The sequence below is a fragment of the Corvus brachyrhynchos genome, unplaced genomic scaffold, assembly GCF_000691975.1.
Source record: "Corvus brachyrhynchos isolate BGI_N302 unplaced genomic scaffold, ASM69197v1 scaffold120, whole genome shotgun sequence".
Classification (NCBI taxonomy): Eukaryota; Metazoa; Chordata; class Aves; order Passeriformes; family Corvidae; genus Corvus; species Corvus brachyrhynchos.
Window position 1 is genome coordinate 57,145 of NW_008235549.1, and position 14,293 is coordinate 71,437.

General features: G+C 38.2%; 1 long non-coding RNA gene across 1 annotated transcript in view; it reads right to left on the bottom strand.

Annotated features, from left to right (window-relative positions):
• Positions 1 to 722: 722 nt before the first annotated feature.
• The window catches only part of LOC108447787, a 27,598-nt gene continuing 14,027 nt past the window's right edge, over positions 723 to 14,293 (bottom strand). The window contains exon 2 of the long non-coding RNA XR_001863568.1: positions 723 to 1,279. This is a non-coding gene — a long non-coding RNA (uncharacterized LOC108447787). The remainder of the gene's footprint in view (positions 1,280 to 14,293) is intronic.

A 14,293-nucleotide genomic window follows, 5' to 3' on the forward strand; every position in this document is an offset into this window, starting at 1 on the left:
CTCTTATAAATCCCCTTTACTGAAAGATTGCAGTAAGGACTTCCCAAACCCCAGCTCTTCCAGCCCATCCTCACAAGAGAGGTGCTTCATTTTTGTGGCCCTCCTCTGGACTTGCTCCAACAGGTCCATGTCTTTCTTTTGCTGAGCATCCAGAGATGGATGCAGCACTCCAAGTGAGGTCTCATGAGAGTAGAATAGAGAGACAGAATCACCTTCCTTGCCCTGCTGGTCAGGATTCTTTTGATGCAGCCCAGGATATGGTTGGCTTTCTGGGGTGCAAGTGCACACTGTTTGCTCATGTCCAGTTTCTCATCCACCAAATATCCCCAAGTCCTTCTTTACAGTATAATAAATGACCTATCAAGGGCACAATATATTTGTTCTGAAATTTAAATTCACATATTCTTTCAGACATTTCCAATTTCTTAATCTTAAAATTTGCAGGTTCTATAGGGAGTTTTTCTTAAAATTTACTATAATATGTCTGAAAGTCCTTGAGTTCAGATAGCCAGAGGACCTTAAGACTACTGTCTCTAGCAGGTTTCCTATGACTTCCAGATTCCTTTTCATGGGGAATCCCTGCAGTTTTTCTGGACTATGAGATTTCAGAGCAACACATCCATCTGGGTCTGTCTAGGCTAGCTGACGGCACTGCAAGTGTCAATTTCATTCATCATCCGCAAGCTCAGGGAAGATGCTTTTAGAAAAATAGACAGAAAATGTGTATTCCAAAAACATTTATTTGTATTCTTAAGCTTGTGAGAAACTTAAGATATCGGTTTAGTGTGACTCAGGCAAATGTTATATATGAAAATGATGAGATTTTAACTGATTCAAAGTCCTTCGATCTTTGTGAGTTTGAACACATCTTTAGAAAAATCATTATCATATTGTAGTGTGTTACCTTTAGATAGAACAAGCTAAAAAATGTATAATGTAATGCTAAGAAAGGTATAAAGCAAGTTGCTACTTGAGTATGTAGGATAGAGATCTTAACCTAGTACATCCATCAATGATTGATCTCCAGCCATTGTTGCTGTACTTTCAGCTGGTAAAGTGTCACTTTTGTGGGTCATTTTGGCTGCTTCTCTGTGTATCTTCAATGAATGAGGAAAAGACCCACACCTTCTGCCCTTGGCTCACCTTGCAGGCATTCTGTGGAGGAAAGTTGGGGCACGAGGTGCTGCAGGCAGCTGCTGAGTTCCCAGGCACTGAGGGGACCATGTACTCGTACTGCCCACATTATGAAGACCATGGTCTGCACTGGAAGAGACCAGGGCTGCAACAAACAAATATAAATAAAATGTTTATCTTCTTATTTTGTGAACTTCTACAAAATTAAGAGCTCAGCTTTGAGAAGATTACACTGGCAAATTCTTCTCTGTTGTGAGCAGGATCTTGCTGTCATCATTCAAGGAGGAGTTTCATATTCTGGCCCTAGCTTACATTGTGAAAGAAATCTGGATATTTCCTAGAAGCCTGAAGGTTTTTGGCTACTAGAAATGCTAGAGATTTCCTCATGCTAAGAAAAACCACAGGCTTCTCCAATTACAAATATAATTGTAATTCACAATTAGAAGTTACAATAAAATAACATTTCCTGAAGAACCAAAGACCAGTTTAAACTTGCAGTCATTATTTGCAGGGCAGGAAGGATGGAACTGGATTGTAGCTAGGACTATTTACGTGGCTTGTACATTTCCCTTAATAAAAGAAACATTATGCCCAATTTGGACACACTCTTAAAAAGGCAAAGTGAAGCATTTGGAATAAGAAAAGCATTTCTCAAATGTCTTTTTCATCTTCTCCATCATTCAGTCCCAAAGAGTTCAAGACACATTGTTGTCTGTCAGACTAAACAGAGAAAGGAAAGCATTATTCAATTCTTGAAATATTTCAGTGCCCACACATCTTCAGTTCTCATGACTTTTTTTTCAGCCATTTGTGTCAATGATACTATCTATTCAGAGAAGTAAGAGGCAATAGAATAGAATGTTAACCTCTATAATGTCTTTCATTCCACATACTACCCGAAACAAATGCTTTACCAAGTTAAATAACATAGCTATAGAATTAAAATATTCCAGAGGGAGAGGCAAGGAAAAAGCCAGTGTTTTCAGTTGAAAGTGGAAGAGTGATGGCAGCTTCGAAGACCTGTTCTGGGATGCAAATGAGGATGTTCTTATAACCTTCAGTTCTATATTTCAGGGACTTTGCTAAGGGCAGGATGCTCAAGCAGAATTTGGAAGAGGGCATTTCCAAGGCAGGAAAACAGGGCAGAATGGCATTTCAGTTCTATTTAACCACTTCAGATCTAGCCTGCTTTCATGTTTTTTCTGATTGAGTAAAAAACTTAAAAGGATACAGTTTTCCAGACTAGCATACATTGATGTGACTCGTAATTCTGCAGCATGATGCTGGTTTATATGAATTAGATGTGTGATAGATCAAGAAAGTGGAAATATTAGGATTTTGTGAAGTTTTGTAATTATGAGCTGAAACTTTCCTAAGACAGCCTGTGAGATTTTTGATACACTTAGGTAAGATATTCTCTTTCTGTCCAGAGCTTAACTTCCAGCACACGTTTGAACTTCAGTTCCAGTCTGAAGTTTTATATTAATCAGGTCTGAATTTTGCATCTTTAGTGTATTTTTCTCTCTTTTATCTTGTCCCTACTGTATGGATGCAATTTACAAATATTGTCTCACTACTTAATCTGTTACTGATGAGTCACCGTCTTGATAGAAATGTATACAAAGGTATACAAAATGCTAAACTAGAATAGAGCATAATTACAACACAGTGAACTATTTGGCAGCTGGCTCATTAAAATAGTCACGGAGATAGTTTTTAAGTCTGTATAAACATGAGTAGTAAATGCTGTATCTTTGTGCTTTCCAAGGAAAATTGTACATAGTCAAAGTGATAGACTCCTTACAAATATTGGTTTAGTCACATTTAGTGATTTATGGAAGTAGACTGGTCATCCTCATGACAGCCAATAGGTACACCTTTTCTCTTTGACATTTGTTAGTCATTAAAAAGCTACCTCAAAATATGTATGCTTGACTTTGAGACCAGCATAAGATTATACTGGGAAATACCCTGAAGTCTAAATGCCTACAGAAATAAATATGTATTTTTATAGTTACCTGGATGTTGTGAAGAAGCAGTGACAAGATGAAGAGGGTGTAAATTCTCCCCTCCTTGTACAGTGGAAAGTGTTTTCAGTTTTATACTACTAGTGTAATTCTGTGAATGAAAAAATATAAAAGTTCTGTGTAAAATAGAAAAATTCTACTTGCAAGAGGCAGGTTACATTTAACTGAATCTTTAAAAATGAAGAGGCAGTATAGATGAATTTATTTGTTCACATTTAGGCATGAAATAAATCTTCACATAATCCAGTAACAGTAGATACCTTAACAGTCTTCCAGTAATTTAACAAGGATGGAACAGCAGTGTAGGTAATGGTATTTAAAAGTTCTTAGTTATTGCTTGGTGCTTGAGGTTCTGCAATCCTACCCCTGAATTTATGAATGTATTTGTCAAACAATTCTATACTTTAGTCAAAACTGAAGATTTTTGAATTAACAGCCTGGCTTTGGAAGGATAACTATCAAAAAGTCACGACAGCAGCAGCTGGCATGGGTCTGCAGGATACCTTTTAAAAGAAACTTGATATGAGAATGTCAGCTGGTCAGCAGATTGCATCTGCACCTCTCTTGAGCTTCAGCTAGAGGAATATACAACAAAAGGGTGAAACGAGTATTTCCTGCTGCTTTATCCCTGTACTATTTGCCACAAGTACCATTATCACAAGCCTTTTTTGTGTTATTCCTTCATCCCTGCAAATATTCTTCAAAGAAAGGTCAGGGATCTATAGAGCTAAGCTTAATACTGTTTTTGAAATATACTATGATGTGCTGCAGACCAGAATCCAACACATGAGATGGTCTGATCATTCCCACTTATACAAACAGAAATGACCACATTAACTGGTGACTCAAATTAGGTCCAGCTGGAATCCTTAGGTGAATTAATAATTTTCAAAGGTACCAAGCAGAAAGCTATTTCTCTGCCTTCTGAAATAAATTGTGAGTGCCCCAAGGAACGGGAAATAACTGATAGTCTTCTTAATGTAAAACCTTGTTTATTTTCCTTTTAACACTCTCAGAAAATCAAAATCGATTACCACATTTTTACCACATTGTAACTATTCTCAAAATCTGGGCTGAATACTCTGTGCTATATTGCCCAACTGGAGAAGTAAAGAGGAAATAATTATCTCTCTTACATATTGCAGTGTATAGCTATTCAATGACAGAATTCTTCAATTAAAAAAGAATTTGAATTAAGTAGATACAAGTCCTTCTGGTATTTTTCTCTACTGGGGTATCCATGTACAAGCACTGATACTTTTGCTCTGATCATCCCAAGAACATCTCCTATAAGGGCTGGATGTGTTTCACTGCTCACCATATGTCATAATTTTTGCAACAAAATACTGAAAATATTTTTTAAAATCAAAGGTCCAACTAGCTTAATGTCATGCCTCTAACAGTGGACAAATATAGTTGAAAAAAGGATTTCAGAATAGGGCCAATGCACAGATATTTCTACAACATACTTTCCTGACATTCTGGGATTTCCTAATGAAACAATAATATTTCTCCATTAGAAATATATATTATGTACCCATTACTTAGTTGTGAACACCTGTCTTATGGAAAATAAGTATGTCCAGATAAGCATGTATGCACACACACATATTTGGTTGTTGTCAGTGTCTTAATACATATGTAGATAATTTCCATTCTAATGCCAAAGTGCATTCTTGGGCCATGTGGGCCATGGCAGTAGGAAGGCCTACTAAACACACACAACAGTGTGTTTAAAATTTTCACTGGTTGTCTAGTAAGCACACCCTTGCTGGCTCAGAACACCCAGCCTTCATGCATCAGTCCTCAAAGACTGTGGACGCTTGAATAAGCACAAATCACAGAGAATCACAGAAACTTTAATGTTGGAAGAAACCCCCATGATCATCTAGTCCAACTGCCAATTTAGAACCATAGTCACCCCTAAGCCACATCCTCAAGTGTCACATCCAGACACCTCTTGAACACTTCAAGAGATGGTGACTCCACCACCTCCCTAGGCAACTTATTTTATGTAATATTTAATCTGAATCTCTCCTGGCATGACTTAAGGCCATGTTATTTCATTGCACAAAATTGTAATAAAAAAATAGTAAGGGAAATTTTCATTGCCTTTTGAGCCTTAGTTCTGGGGAATGTTTTCTGGCCCTTTTTTCCCCCCAAAGCTTTAAAATAAAAATTTATTTCCAGTTCTTGAGGTGTCGTGTAGCCACATCTTCAAATACTCTGAGCTCTAAGAAAAGAAGCAAATATAGCTAGCATTGACACAGCAAGTAATTTTTAGGTAAAAAGCTTCAGTCAGGCTTTCACAGCCACTGCTACATTCCTTCTTTATGATGTTTTAGAAGTTCCAGACAGAAGAGGAAGTGCTGAAATACTCAAAGAAAGGCACTTCACTGCTCCAGAATGGAGTCCTGTCTGGAACTCACTGTGAACCACTGGACCTCATAAGGGAGACTGTCCTTGGGTGAGGCTGATTCTGGCTTCTACAAACCTATGGCAGCTGAAGACTTGAGCTAAGATGCAGGGCAATAGACTGTGACCTTTTGTGTGCATTCTTCCCATAATTATACAATAAAAATGCAGACTGTTATTTCTATCTTGCTAAATATCAGCTGTGAGTTTGAAACTGTCCAAGATCCAAAACAACACACTTTCCCTTTAACTTAAAAGCTAAAAGTAGGCAAAATCCACAATTTGGAGATCAGGGATAGCAGTATGTCATACAAAAAGAGGCATAATATGACAATACTGATGGGACTTTGTGTTTGCCTGTTGGGTAGAAAGTGGAATTTTCCCAAGACCTTCTAGGAAAAGGCAGTATGGAGTCCTTTTGGGTTGCCAGAAAACACTGACAACCCTCAGGTGGGATACCCTTTAGGAAGGTTAGAGAGTGGGTTGAGGGAAGGATCTGAAGAAAAGGAAGTCATCATTGTGGACTTTCCATAAATGGTGAGGTAAAAGGTTAAGAAAAAATAGCAGAGGAACTAGAGTTTTTTTATTTACTGAAATTATATTTGCCAAATGAAACATTGTTATTCAATGAGAGCAGGTGATAACAATTCCTGAGATGATATCCTGGGTCCCATGACCATTTAATCCTTGCTCACCTGTGTACCTACAAAATCAGAGTGGGAGGAGATGTCTGGGGTCAGTTCAGTAATTGCCTTTTTGGCATGAAGTTGTGCTTGTCTTTCAGATGATCAGAGAAACGTATTGAGCAGTGCCTTGCAATCAGTGATAGTGCATGAGGTATCATAGATCTTTCTGATATTTAGTTGGCTTTGTGCCTCCACCAAACCGTGGCTGCTGAGGTAGCTATGCAAAGCTCTACATCGTGCTGGCTGAGCTCTTCCTGTATAATAAGGAATGCTTGAATAAAGTTAACCCAGAGTAGATTATCTACCTTGCAGCCCTGTGGAGCTTCAGAAGGGCTGGGAGCACTTCAGTAGTTAACTGGTTTGTGTTCACCATGGGTCTGATAAACCAGAAGGGAAGTCTCTTCCTCTTCTGAGCACTTTCTGAAATAGTTGTTTACTGTGGACCTTTCATGCCACTTCACTAATGTCCTCTGGTTCTCAAAGTATCTTGTAGTTTTACAAAAAAGGCTGAATGGTGAACTTTGTCTCATGATAATATAAGAATTAACAGTCACAGAAGATTTAAATGAGTTGGATTAAAGTCAAGTCTGTCAGCACAGCCCATTGGCGTAGTAAAAAGATGAAGATGTGAGTTATGATGTATCTCCTGTGTGTTGTAATTTTTTGTATGTGAAATAGTTAAGGAGAAATATTAACGGTAGTTTCAATGTATTTCACTCTGATATATAATCTAGAATTCACAAATATTCTTGAACAGGTAATAAAATGGAGATGTTTTGCTCCCTGATGAAGAAATTACTTTACAAATTAATTTCTTGTAATCAAAACTTTTCCAGACTTATGCTACATTCTGCAATAATTTTGTTAGGAAGGTGTTGTAGATCCAGAATAGAATTTCTAGTGAAGATGAAATGCAGTTGCAGAGCAGGTATAACCCAGTGTGCAGAGCCATCTGCCTAATTCCAATGAAAAACCTAAAGTTAAATCTCCAACATCCTATAAACTGTTAGTGCTCTCTTTTTACCCCAATCCCCTCATGACCAAGCATCAGAGGTTCCTTTGAGGATTTATGTTTTCTATAGAATCTGGTAATACTTAAACGTATTATGGCTTAAAATTAATGTGAAGAAAAAGATAAATTTTCAAGTATTTTTAAAGAAAATAGAATTTAAACCTGTGAATTTGGGGAGTCACAGCTGTGCATTTTGCCAAGAACAGCAAAATTAAGAAAAAAGTTTTCTTATTTTTTTCCTTAGTCATCCATCTTAAATGCAAATGCTGCTATTTCTCCTTATGTTGACACTGAAAATACAATATACAGGTTTTTAATAGGATTTTACTGTGGTGAGAATCAAATCCAGTATTATCTAATGACTTTGTGAAGGAAATGATTAACTCTGGAGAAGTGACTACAGACAAACTTGGAGAGAGCCAACAGAACTATAAGAAAAATTTATGTCTATCCACAATGTTGTTTTTGGCACAAAGGAAAGTTAATGAGCAAGTGCAAGAATAGGAAATAGCTGAACTTTGTCAGATATTTTTGGTGTTCTGAAGAGGGCTGTGAGTAAATCAGCAAGAGTGAGAAAACTCCCAGGTATGTCCACAAAATTACCTCTCCTTAGATGAAGGATGGTGAATTGTGGCTTTTCAGGTGAGTGAAGGCTACAGCCAAAGCAGGTCATGCTTTAGGCAGAACTGGAGTGCACTTTGGAAGTCAATCTGAGTGTGGAAAATAGAGAGATGATAGGAAGTGGGATCAGTAAAATAGGGAATAGCAATTTTGACACATTGAATATATTACTCCTGTGTGATCAATGAACATGCAAGGCCCAAGAGCACATGCTCTAAGATTGGGACTTGCTTCCTTTTCCGGCTAGAAATAGACCTGGGTTTATTTAGTGTTGTCCTTGGTTATGGCAATATTATATCTTGCCAAGAAAGAGTTATCTTTTCATTGCTTCTGCCACCTTTTCCTCATTCACCTGTGGTGACAAGGTGAAAGGGCTGACACGGTAAAGCAGAAATATTTCCTTATGTGCTTGTTTCGATTTTGAGCTTTAAGGTTGCTCCTCCTTTGGACTCTAAAGAAAGCAGAGCAATGCAGAAGTATGTAAATAGCTTCTGGGTTGCCAGATAATAGAATTCCCTCATGAGTTAATGAGAGGATGGGCACTCAGGTGAGAACAGCTGTGGCTCTGTAATTGTTGTTTTTCCCATGTATGTGCAAGTCTGGGTTTTTTTAATACCTGAAAATGCAGAGATTTTTGCTTTGTTTCTTGCATTCACTATTCTAACATTCTTCTTTTTTTTTTATAAACAAGAATCAATTATCCTTTGGTAATTTTGATTTTAAAGAAAATATTTAAACACTTATTTATTTTTTACTAAACACGGGCCTGAAAAAGCGTGTGTTTAAAAAGTAATTTTGAGGTGAGGTTGAGAGTCGTGGAGACAAGAAAATCTAGATGGAGTTGGTTTTTTTTTTGAGAGAAGAAGAGACAGTAGCACCTTCTGTGAAAATCTTTGAGGAAAAAATCCTCAAATGTTTTCAGTTTTCTGCTTCCTGCAGGTATAAGATGAAATAATAGCTTCCTTCCACAAAACAGCTTTGTTTCCTTTCATAATATAGTGGATAGAAGAGCTTTGATTTTGGCCAAATTAAAAAGGGGACACTGGTACTTGTTGTGAAGTGTGTATCCTATCCTCCTACTGCACAAGTAGGAGAGCTGCAAACAGAGCCTTTTTCTCTACGCTGTGATACTCAGTACTTGGAAACATGATTCTGCATGTGTTTAACTTTCGATGCACGAATAATTCAGCTGAAGTCAAGCTCACATGTGATTCCACACACCCTTCTTAGGAAAGTAGTCATTACTGCTGGGAGTATTCCATGGAGCTACGTGTATAAGGGCCACCTATATCGAGAACAAACATAGACAGTGTTGCCAGGGAACCCCAGGAGATTTGAGAGTGCACGACAGCAAGAACAGACTGAAAGGGTCTGTCCTGTACTGCTTACACTGCAGAACGACACACTCTGGATTATAATCAGCCCCTTGAGGGCTGCCAGTTTATCCTGCCTGTATTTCACTGCAAATCATTCTTCTCTGCTGGGTGTATAGCTGCTGTGACACTGCTGAGGTCATTTTACTTGAGCCAAGGTTGCAGTCACTACAACGAACGACTTCTTTGGCAAAACATTGACAGCTTTATGGTGAAAGTAATGGAGTCCAGCATGTCCTTCTTTATTTTTGTATCAGAGGTTTTTAAGGCTTTGGCTACACCATTAAAACTAGTCAATCAGGTAGATCATATTAACCAGCCTTCTTTCTTCTCTCTGACACTGTACTCACAAGCCCATCCTTGCATAAGGGTCAGAATGTTGCTATTTATATATTTCTAGGTTTTTTTGGACCATGTCACCACTTGTTTTCTTTTTTCACAGCTTCTTAAAAATCAAGATTCTTGTCTTCCCCCTTAGGGCATTTCTTGATTTAACTCATCTACAGAGGAGGACAGCTGTTGTTGTTATTCAGGAAGAGAGCCACTGAGATCAAAGACTAGCTATGCAAATTGTCTACTCTTTGCACCTTATTTTATTGTCATGGTGTCACCTCTACCTGTCTTGTCTGAGCATCTCTTTCACCATTTTGTTACCTGGTTCTATGCTAAAATGTGGGACGTTCTTTCTGAACGAGCCAAAAGACTACAATACTGACCTTAGAATCACAGGTTCATAGAATATCCTGAGTTGGAAGGGACCAACAAGGATCACCAAGTCCAATTCCTGGCCCTGCAAAGAACAGCCCCAAGAATCCCACCATGTGCCTGAAGCATTGTCCAAATGCTTCTTGAGCTCTGTCAGCCTTGGTGCTGTGACCACTTCCCTGGGGAGCCTGTTCCAGTGCCCAACCACCCTCTGGGTAAAAAGCCTCTTCCTAATATCCAACCTCAACCTCCCCTGACTCATTTTCATGCCAGTCTCTTGAATTCTGTCACTGGTTACCAGATTGAAGAGATCAGTGCCTGCCCCTCCTCTTCCCCTCTTGAGGAAGTTGTAACTGCAATGAGGTCTCCCCTCAGTCTCCTCTCCTCGTATGGCTTCCCCTCAAGGTCCTTCATCATCTTCATTGCCCTCCTCTGGATGCTCTCAAATGCCTTAATGTCTTTTTTGTATCATGTTGCCAAAAGCTGCCCCCATAACTCGAGGTGAGGCTCCTCCAGTGCAGAGCAGAGCAGGACAATCCCCTCCCTTGCCTGGCTGGCGATGCTGTGCCTGATGAAGCCCAGGACATGGTTGGCCCTCCTGGCTGCCAGGGCACTGCTGGCTCATGTTCAACTTGTCATCAGCCAGGACCCCCAGGTCCTTTTCTGTGGCACTGCTTTCCAGCCTCTCATTCCCCAGTCTGTCTGTATATCCAGGGTTGCCCCATCCCAGGTGCAGAAACTGGCATTTGCCCTCGTTACACTTCATACAGTTGGTGATTGCCCAGCTCTCTAATTTATCCAGGTCTCTCTGCAGGGCCTCTCTGCCTTCCAGGGAGTCAACAACTCCTCCAAATTTAATATTGGCAAACTTACTTAGTGGTTTTATTTGGGTTTTTTTGTTGTTGTTGTTTAAAGGGCTCTTGTGTACTTTGCTTTTTCTGTGTACAAGGCTTTAGTCAATGTATACAGTAAAAGGTATCTGTATACATGAGGATTTGTGGACGCAGTAGAAGTGTACACTGGCAACTGCGTTCCTTAGCCTTTGACTATTGTGTGATTAGCTCTCTGGGCTTTTTATGTTGATTCTTTAGATGCTAAATGCAAATAAAAAAAAGGAGGCAGGACTGTGAATTCATGTAGCTTTGTCTCTTGCCTCTGAAATTCATGGATACAGTCCTCTTAACAGCAAAAATAAAACCCAATCGATGTGGATGATGAAAACAGAACATCTCTTGTTTCAGACACTAATTTAAGGTCAGGAGGTAAAAGTGAGGGATAACTAGGAATGTCTTAACAGATTTCTGCCCTGCCATCAAGGCTTTGAATTTCTGTTCCTCTCTTTCAATCTTCACTGCTTCACAGCAGTATTATAGAAAGTAGTTAATTGGCCATTGTTTGTGGAATTAGTTTCTAACTGCAAATGAAAAATACAATTTTCTCAACTTTGGCTGAGACATGACAATTTGATTCCATTTCAATGGGTGTAATAATTTTCTATTTTGGTCTGGCTTTTTGCTGAAAGGGAAATAGGTGTGCAAAGGAATTTTTGGAAAAGGCTTCGTAAGGAGTTAATGGAAGAGACTGGTATGAAAACTAGACAGATGTTACGAATTCTAGAATAAAACCAGGTTCTGGTCAGTGGCGGTAGAGACCACAACCACCTTTAATAGGCATAATCTGCATATAAGTAGCAGGTAAACTTTGTTCTGTTCGACCTGTGATGTTTAGAATGAAGAAGTAAAGGCAATGACATATGTTTTCATTAGCTTCTTCCATCAAGTTTGCTATTTAAGCCTTTTCTCAGAAAGTAGAAGCAGTTTTATTTTATTTAAATTGATATATTAATTAAATTAAAAGCAGCACTGCCTTTCAAACCTTTTTATTTTTTTTCCTTCCCCCGAGATAACATACCAGAGTAAAGTTATAGATACAAAAAGCATGTATGTTCAGGAAATAGGTGTTGTATCTCATCTTTGTTTCAGAAACTTCAGCAGTGGACTCCCTCAATAGGCAGTGATCTGCAATACCAGATATTCCTAATAAACTGAAGAGTTCAGGTAAGTGTAATAATATATTTAAATTATTTTGGATATACAGGATCACATTTTACTGGTTTTTTTGTTTTTTAGAGGTTCATTTTTTCACATACTGATAAAGAAATAAGTTTTGAACGAGTTCTCATGAGCTTTGAAATTTTATTCAACCACTCAGTATTCTTTTAACTTTAAATACTACAGGAGGCTTTCTCTGTGTGAAGGGCTGACAATTGAAAAATGTGTTTGCACAGTATGTTCCAGAGACCTTGGAAGGTGTGAGGAGGACAAGGAAGGTGCATGCATATGTTGGCTGTTTTCCATTATATTCCCAAGCTTGTTTATTTTTTTGTGCTCTGGTGTCTGAACTACTCTTTTGTATTCTGTGTATAGAACTTCAAATTTGTAAAAATACTGTCACTGGAGATCTTGTCCCACTTATATTAGTGTCTCAAAACTGTATATATTTCCAATGCCTCAGTGACAGAGAAGTATTATCATTCCCATTTTAAGTGCAGAAAGTGTGCAATTTTTCCAGCATGACATAGTCTCTCTTTTTCAAGATGAAAATTAAATACACAGGTGCTGGATTCAAGCTCAGTTTGAGCATGGTCTTCGCCTGCATTGGAAAGGGAGAAATTGTACTTTTTCTAATCCACAATTAGAATTCTTCTTTAGCCTAGAAGTGCTGGTTAGCTTTTAGTGTCTGAGCAACAAATATATGACTAACCAGCTCCTAGAAAAAAAATTAATTCTAAAGGCTGAATCCTTGGACTCTTAAACTTCTTCAAGTATTGAGCCCTGTGACCTTCACTTAAGCTCTTTGAGTTCACACAGCATCATACTTAACCCTTCTTTCCTATTTGACTTTATTATTTCTCTTAAATAGTGTCACCTTCAAAGCATCTGAATGGGCCACCAGAAATCTAGGCTTAGTTCCTGGTCTTGCCACAAGCTTCCTTCAGCCAACACTTTATATTCCCTGCTTTCAGTGGGTTGTGGACTTAGGACTTTTGGCCTAGGGAATGTGGGTGAAGGGACTTTGATTTTTCTGTAACTCCAGTACTACTGTGATGCAACTATGAATAATCATATTAATACTGTGTTTGTGTACATAGACATACACTGAGTCTCTCTCTCTCTCACACCTGTGTCATGATTTGGGCACATGGAAAGAAAAATAAGAAACGCAAAAATTTAATAATTTGGGACTTGTCAGGCTGAGGGATGCTATCTCTCTGCACAATCTCAACAAATCATGATAAAGTGCCTAGGCAGGGAAGAGACAATGCCCTGGAGCTTGTTTCCCATGTGTGTTAGGGTGTTTTCTTCTCCACCCCCTCTCCTACTTTACTGTTCTTCTTTCTATCACTGTAAAAATTCTCTAAGACATTCTGCCATTAACCAATGGATATGCAAGTGACTTAATTAAAATAACTTCAATTATACTGAACACAAGAAATTAATTATATAAATTAAAACAATCATTGTTGTCCACATCAAAAAGATTTTAGCAGTAAGACAGGATACACAGATGAGAACCACATAGGCAGCAGAACATGGTATAAATATTCTGATAATTTAAAAAAAATCAAAATTCCCTTTAGTCTGAGTTTAATTATCCTGTTAAATTATAGTGTAAGCATTTTATTTCTATTGACTCTGAAGGAAGAAATTCAGTGAAAATTATGAAAATATTTTACAAGTGATCAGCAAGTTACATGGTGATATACACTGTTGCTGCTATTGTGGTGGTTGCTGCTGTGATGGTAGTGATGGCTGTAGATGAAGGCTCCTTTTGTGTTAGGTGCTGCACAAACACTGTGTGAGGAGAAATTACAGCAGTGAAGAGAAATAACAGCAGTGAGAAGAAATAGGGCTATATGATCTCTAAAACAAAGGCAGAAGAATCTCCAGGTAAGTGGTGAAATGACTTCTGTATCCCCAGAGGCAACAGAAGGCTAAGGGGCAGAGTTAAAGCAAAAGATTAACAGTGATTTAAAACCAATTTAAAAAATCCAGTAGTTAATGAAAACTAATCTTCCATTTTTACACTAGGAAAACTTAGATAAATGGATAGAGAGGCCACAAAATGCAACTAGTAAGGCACATAAACTAAAGCCTGTCAAGGCTAGGATTAGACCTTATAACTTGACTCACAATTCCTTGCAGTAAGAAAATCATACTGCATAAAATTAGTTGTTGTGTGTTTTAGTCATCCATTCTCTGATTGATTAATTTTGGGGAAATAAAGCATCATCATAAATACTTTTAAGTCAGTACAAAC